The sequence below is a fragment of the Arachis ipaensis genome, chromosome B07 (assembly GCF_000816755.2).
Source record: "Arachis ipaensis cultivar K30076 chromosome B07, Araip1.1, whole genome shotgun sequence".
Lineage (NCBI taxonomy): Eukaryota > Viridiplantae > Streptophyta > Magnoliopsida > Fabales > Fabaceae > Arachis > Arachis ipaensis.
Window position 1 is genome coordinate 3,094,549 of NC_029791.2, and position 8,386 is coordinate 3,102,934.

The following is an 8,386-nucleotide window of genomic DNA, read 5'->3' on the forward strand; positions in this document are numbered from 1 at the left end:
AAAAGATAAAAGATATTTTATTGTATAATTTTTTTATTTTTTTAAAACCACACATATATTAATTAGATCTAACAATACCAAAAAAAATAAAAAAATTAAAAAGAACAAATGAAAAGAAAAATAAAAAAGTCTAATCACAAATTTAAAATAAATAAAAAAAGTAAATAAGGTGTTAATCGAATAAAGGTGAATTCCATAGTTATTAATAGAATTGATATTGAATTGTATGATTTTGTAGATACGATTATACGAAGGTTTAAGTGGTTTTATTATAATTAATTAGTTTGATTGTCAAAATAAATTTAAATTAAATTAATAGTTAATATTAATCATCATCTTAATGACATAATTCATTTCATTCTATAACTATTAGATTTATTATAGATGGTAATTTATTCTTTATTTCAAAAAAGATAGAGTAAAAATTACCTTATTTTAATATATTGGCTCTTATTTATATCATGTTATAATATGCTCTCTCTTTATAAGTACTCTTTTTTTTTTCTTATTTTTAAGTGAATAATCATAAAAAAATATTTTGTTCTAGCTTCTTATATGCACAAAACTGATATTGTATAATTAATTTTATCTAATATATTTATTTAATCTCATGTCAATTATTGTTATTTAAGCTAATATTTTTATTATATATCTCGAAGCAAGATTCTATCTAAAAAAAACATTTTCCATCATCTTCATATATACTAGCTGACTTCTTTTATTCTAGTCAGTTATATCTAATAGTGGTAATATTTATCTATTTATGAATAGAAAATTATTAATTGTTATTCAAGAGAAGAGATTGTCCAAAACAAAAGAAAAAAAGAAAATAATTATAGGAATACCAAACGATTTAGGAATCAATTTGATTATTAATTATGATACAATAATATTTACCTAATAGAATCCAACGTCAGAAACAACGCAATAGCAATCGGTAGTGTTTTCTTTTTTAATTAATTAAATCTTCTTAATATTATTATTATATATTAAAAGTATGCTAGACATACAAACCTTTTTGACTTACAAGTCTTACAAGTTGGCACAAGCCCAACAAAATATACGCGCATTACACTCTCACATTCGAGAGTAAATACATGCACCTTACTCAACCGTTTCCTGTTTCCAAAGAGCGCTACTCACCATTATGAACGACTATTCTTCTTTTTCCTCGATGAAAACCACAACTGTCATTTTTCTTCGTGTTTCTCCTCCTCCTCCTCTTCTTCATTCTTCTCCTCCTTCTTCTTTGTGTTTCTCCTCCTTTTTCTTCGCGTGTTTCATCTTCATCGTCGTATTTCTCCTCATTCTTCTTTTGATTTTGCAACATTATGTATTTTTTTCCTTCTTTGTTTGATTTTTTCCTCCCAAAAAGAATTATGAGAATATAAAGTAAGAAGATGAAGAAGAAGAAGAAGAAGCGGCAGAAGATGAGGAGGAGGAAGAGGAAGAGTTTTGAATTATGCAGAACTTATTAGAATAAAAATACATCCAAATATCTTTGTTTTACACCCAAATATATTCGTTTTACACCTAAATTTGCTGCAAATAAAGAAATGAGTTATGCTATGTGTACACTAAAATCAGCCACCAAAGTTAGTCACCAGTATAAAATACATACTGGAATACAAATATACATTGAAAATAAATTAAAACACACATGTATTTATACACAAATACATTGGTGGCTGATTTTAATGGCTGATTTTAGTGTACAAATAGCATTTTTGTACAGAAAAATGTTTCCTCTAATGCTGCATTTTCTTCTTCTTCTTTTCCTTATTTTTTAATTTCTTTTAATTAAATGAATGTAAGTTCATCCTCTTTCAAGTAATTTTGCAGCATTATGTATTTTTTCTTCTTCATTGCTTGATTTTTTTTGTTTTTATTCTTGTTAAGAGAGTAAAACAAGAAGAAACTTGAGAAGGTAAAATAAAAAGGAAAAGATGAATAAGAAAAAAAGAAGAAGAAGATGGTGATGATAATGAAAAAAAAAAAAAGAAGAAGCAGCAGAAGATGAGGAGGATGAAGAGGAAGAGTTCTGAATTATGCAGAACTTATCAGAATAAAAATACACCAAAATATCTTTGTTTTACACCCAAATTTGCTGCAAATACAACAAATGAGTTATGTTACGTGTACACTAAAATCAACCACCAAAGTCAGTCACCAGTATAAAATACATACTAGAATACAAATATACATTGATTCTTAATTTCGTTTCCCTTCTTATTTGTGCTCCGAACTCTTGTAGAAAAACCTACAACTTTCGAATAATCCTTGTAGAATTTTGCAATATCTTCAAGGGTGTTAAAAGTCATCCCAACCTTAGGAACAAACTTGTAATAGGCAGAAAAAAATAAATAAATAGATAAGCCGGTGGGACCCACTCCTAGATTTTATTTTCTTCTTTCTCTAACCCTAGCCACACTCTCTCACTCACCTCCCACCGCCGCACACAATCTCACTCGCGGAAAGAGAGAATAAGGGAGACCGCAAGAAGCGAAGGGAGGAAGGAGGGAGCTGTCCACACCAAGCCACCACGTGAGGAGAGAGAGAGCCACGCCTCGTCACTGCCAGCCTGGAGCTCGCCATTCGTGTCCCGTCACGTCGCCGCCAGCTGCGTCCAACTCGCTGCCGTCGCGTCGCCATCAGAGGCCAGAACCGAGAGATGCATCCGAGAGAGGGGACGAGCGCGAGAGACGAGACGAGAAAGGACAGCTGCCGCGCCTTGTCTCCGTCACTGCTGAGCTTCAACTGCCGCCTTGCCAAGTCGCCGTCGCCATTGTTGAGAGAGAAGAGAGAGCTCGAAGAGAGAGAAACAGAACGTGCGAGAGGAGCCATCGTGAATGGAGGGCTGTTTCGTCACCGGTCGCCGTTCGGTGAACCTTGGTTGCTAATGGGGCTGTTGGTGCCGCTGGAGCTGAACCGTTCCTGACAATAACCCAAACTATCGCAACTCCACCTTGTCGTTGCCCTAATCCAAATTTTGTGCTCATTCATTCCATTCTACGTCAATCCTCCAATTTTGACACTCCGGATTTGGTATCTTCGGTCCCTTGGGACCAAGTTGTGAGTAGACTTTACATTTATAATTGTTTGATTATGCATCTATAATTATTTTGACATATATCTATTATGATCTTTGAATTATACTCATTACATTTGTTTAGAACGGTTTTAAATTGATTAGAATAATTGATTTATTAAAATTGAATAATTCATTTTTATGAAGTTTATACTTTCGAAACTATACATGACCATATATATTTTTTTATGAAGTTTTGCATTATTTTAAATTGTTTGAATTTACTTGAATATCTGTTTTTGAAGCATTGAAGTATTTGTTGGTATTCACTTAGTTTAAAGATTGTGAAATATATTTGAAATGAGTTATGATTGAAAAACTATGATTGGAAAGGATTCTGATGAGAAAGTATAATATGATTTGATTTGATTCGATACCTTATATATTTGAAAGATCAAAGATTTGTTGTGTTTAAAATTATATGTTTTGAATTGGTTTGGGAGGCTCGTATTAGAAAACCGTAGTTAACGGCGGTTATGACGTTAACTTAGATGCATCTAACTCAGACCCCAGCTAGCAGGGGTGTTGCTAGCCTAACGTGTAGGCCACACGTTAGATCTGTTATTCTGTTAGGACACACGAGAGGAAAGGGCTACCCATTGAGGTGGAGCCGCCCAAGTGTGGACTTTTGATTTGATTTCTGTATGAGAACTCCCTTATTGATTCACTTATTATTATCAATTATTATTTTCTAATTAAAATTATTTTAATATGATGTTTATATGGTCTCATGTCGATTATAGATGTATTGTCTAGTCACTGAGTTGTAAAATTCACCCCATTTTTTCTAAAAACATTTTTCAGGAACAATTACTTGTCTATGTGAGACTCTCTATTCAAGATGTAACGATCTGCAATGAGTACTTATTCGTTGATGAATTCTTAGATGTATATATGCTCCATATAACACAGGCAGGGTCCAACCATTCTTAATTATTTTAATTTTTGTTAAAAATGTATAACTATTTATTTTAGAACTTGTAAAATATTTGTAACTTTCTTATTCAATTTATATTTGAGTATATAAGGCTTGCTATAGGATTATTTTCCTGAGCGCCGGTCATGGCTCATTTTGGGCTGTGACAAATTGGTATCAGAGCTTAGGTTTAATCTGTGTAATATGGAGCAAGTGTCCTATGGTAGAATCACAATTGTATAAGTAGAAGCACCCCTATTTATACAAATTGTGGCACTATCAAAGGCCTGTAGGAATGTCATCTTTGTCCTTTATGTCGTTGTTGTCTTCTGGTTGTTGTTATCCTGCGACTTCTGCCGCTTCTTGCCACTCTTTTCCTCTTCTTTGTATCCATCCTTGAGTTATCCTTTGGCAACTTTTCTTGAACTTGCTTTTTCAATGATTTCAGTTTTGGTTCCCGTTTGCGACTCTTTTATCTTTTAGTTAGTTCTACTCTTCCTCACTTTTGTGAATATTTGCTTTAATCTTCTCTATGACAAAACTGGGCTGTGACAAAACTGGTCATTAATACCACAGAAGGGTTGTAAAATACACCCAAAATACACCATATTAAAATAAGCACAAAGTATAGAATGCAAATACAACTATAAAACCATCATAAAAAATAACAAAAACCAGATTCATGAATCATAACTAAACAGAAACTAAAATTGATGGTTCTCAGTGGCTAAGAGAATGGGGGGTTGAATCTTAGCCCTTTTTTCTTAGTAACACTTGCTGGCCTTTTGAAATAACTTAAGGAGACTTTTTGCTTTTTGTCTCGTACCTAGCCATGAGAAATTTTCTTTTTATCTCGTAACCAGGTAAGAGATATTTTTCAGTTTTATCTCCTATGCAGCAGAAATAGAAATGGAGTAGAGGAGAGAGAGAGAATCACACCACGAAGTATCCTGGTTCAGCTGCCAAGTGCAATGCAGCCTACATCCAGTCTCCATCACAACAATGATGAAATTTCACTATAATCATCATGATTACATACACCAATTCTCCCGAGGAACTACCCTTCTTATCTGGGACAAGTCCAGAATCTATCCCTAATCCTGAACTTGACTTGGTCACCTACCAAGCTTTCAACTGCTAAATGCTAACCCAACTTGCAAGGAGATTCTCATAGAATCATGAAACACAACACAGATGTACAAAGGACCTCTAGGACATCTATGGCTTTTTCTTTTAATTTTGTATACTCTGCCTTTTTTCACTCTATGGCTTTTTCATACAAACCTCACTGTTTGTCTTTTTCCATGAGACTCAAGACAGACAAAACTAAACAGAAAAATACAACATGAAACACATTGAAGGAGAGGAACTTCTGTTAACTTGGGTAGCTATGAGAACTCTGTGCTTTTTGCTCTTTTCTCCTTGCTTCAAGCCCTGACTGTTCTCCCTTATTTATAGAAGGGGAAGCCTCTAAGGTTGAAACTCTTGAACCGAGCTAAACTTCTTCTTCTTCAAGCAAAAACCGGTTCGGCCAGAGAGAGAGGAGAGGAAACCGAATGTAAAACCCAACATGCAATTACCTCTGTGTCATCCCTTCTCACCAATCTTCATCAATTCGGGCCTTCCATCTTGACTTGCTCCCCAAGAAGGATTCCTGACCCTTGATGAGTCCTTGATGCTTGCAGCTCCTCCTGCTCTTATCTTTTGCCTCTTCCTCCACGTAGCTACAGTAGCTACCTCCTGTGGTGGTTGATCAAAAGTAGAGACGAGCCATGCTTCCAAGGGATCTTCTTCCTCTGACCGAGTTGGATTTCTTCCATTTTTGGGTATGGAGAGCTTGAGATTACTTCACCACATCTTACATTTTGTGGTAAAGATCTTAGCCACACCATACTGTAGATTTTCTTTTTCTTACCGCCATCATCACAATGGCTTCATGCTTGAGCCTAGCTTCACTGCTACAGTGCCATATCTCTGATAGCTTGCTATTTCTTCTTCTCTATGACATGACCGAAAGTGATGAGAGAAATGAGAGAGAAGAGAGAAAACTTTCAATATGATTTGATCAAAAGAATTAAATTGAATTAATTTCCACTTCCCTTTTGTTTAATAGCGTGTGTCATTAATGATGACAATCAAATCAATTGCTATTTCTCTCTCATGGTTCCAATGCAATTAAAGCAAGTTGAATAAATTTGAAATCCATCCAAAAAGAGAGTGAGGTAATCGAATTAAGCATGCAACCTTTGCTTTCTCTCTTTTTCAATTTCGGACCACACCCTTATTGGTCTAGCAAAGAATTTAATTTGGGCTTGTTAAACAAAATCTGGCCCAACTTTCACAATAATAATTCAGCCACATATTTAAAATATTTTCTTGCACAAGACTGATTATATTGGGCTTGTTTACCAAAATTTTGGCCCAATTATCACATCACTAATTCAGCCAGTTTATTTAAACATTAAGGCTGAAAATTCACTTCATGTTGGGCTTGTTATTTTCGGCCCAAAACAAAATTTGCACACAAAATTATTAATCATTATATGTGAATTTAAAATTTAAATTAATAATTTTGCAATTAATTATTTTAATAATGTTTGATCATCATCAAATTAATTTGAAGTTTTCCAAACTCATCAAAAATAATTCAACTAAAAGAATAAGACAATTCACCCTCCGTCAGATGAAAAGTCATAAACTGTAAATACACCCAAACTTTTCTAAAATACACCCAAATATTCCTAATCTACACCCGAACGTCTGATATAAAATGAACAAAATTATATCAATTCTAATAAAAATTAGTACATTAGATTCAATTCAAACAAGAAAGAATTAACAGCAAATTTCGCAGGCAATGTTCACGCATTAGCTACACAATAAAAAACTACTAACTGTATTCAAATTCAGATTCAATTACTAACTAAAACTAAATCACACCTCAAGAATTTCATTGGATTCAGTTTCAAAATTCACTTCACTCTGTTTCATCTGACAATCTGAAGTTGAATCATCTATTATCTTCAAAAACGATTTCAGAGCTTGATGTCAAAAAATAATGGAAATCAAGAATAACAAAGAAAGAAAACAGAGAGAGAAAAGCACGTAAATGAAGAAAGAGAAAGCAGAGAGAAACGCACGTAAATGACGAAGGAAAAGGCAGAGAGAAACTCACGAAAGAGATCGAAGAGAGAAGGCAAGAAATTCGAAAAAGAAAACGAAATCTTTTCAAAAAAAGAAGTTATATATTCGCGCGTTGATTGAGTTAAAAATCTGTTAGAAGCGCGTGGAACATATGTACATAACAAACGTGTTTGAGCGTAATATTAATTAGAGGACTTGTAAGACTTGTATAGCAAAATCACTTGTACGTAGAGATTAATCCTTTTGTTAAATGGAGTGCAGTTAGAGCGTAAAAGATTTCACTAATTAATATGCAAATGGTGGTGTAGAAAGTAATAAATTCCATAAAAATGATGTAATTTCATAATTTATTGAGTTAATATTGCATGTACTTATGAAAATAGATTTGCTTTCTACAATTTGCTTCCGGCATTTTTTACAAGTTGTCCCTAGTGAATTTCTTTTTTAAAAAATTTAAATATTAAAAAGACAATTTGTCCCTAGCTAATTACATTTTAATTTTTCTTTTAAAAATACAATTCCCTCTCACAAAATTAATTTTTGATCCCAATGGATTGTTTTGTTAGAATTAAAGCGTTTTGTTTTACTCGTTATGTTGTGTACTTTCACACTTTTACTTCAATCCAAAAATGAACTTGAACAATCTTCACTGCAAATTTATTCTTGGACCACCAAAATATAATGGAATACCTTGAATAAAGAATTGGTACGTATGCAAAAACTAAATTAAAGAACAAATTCTTTACTTCTCTATATGGCAGTATTCACTTTGTCATGCCTCACATTTTTCTTTTTGTCATTTCTATATATTTTACCATTTTCTTTCACTCCTTCGCTAGCTAAATTCGGCATCTACATAATCATTTAGAAGTGATATTTCAAATAATTTTCATCATCCAAGTTGAATCTGGTGGGTGCTACTCTAGGGTTTGCACATACATATCATCCACATTGAATTGGACACAGTTTTGGACAATAATATCATTATTACTGCTCTCTTAGCTTGTCTATTCCAACGTATACCAGGTAAACGAGTGCACAAATTTATATTGTGTATTACAAATTTCCTTCATTCTTGTCCAACATAAATGTCATAAGCTGCACATGCATAAGATACACATGCTGCTAATTACATCAATTTTTTTTCTTCTGAAGATGGAAACTTAACTAAGATAAAGATTTAGCTAGCTGGCAAGCCAATAAGTTAAACAAAATTGCTATATTAGCCATTTTAATGT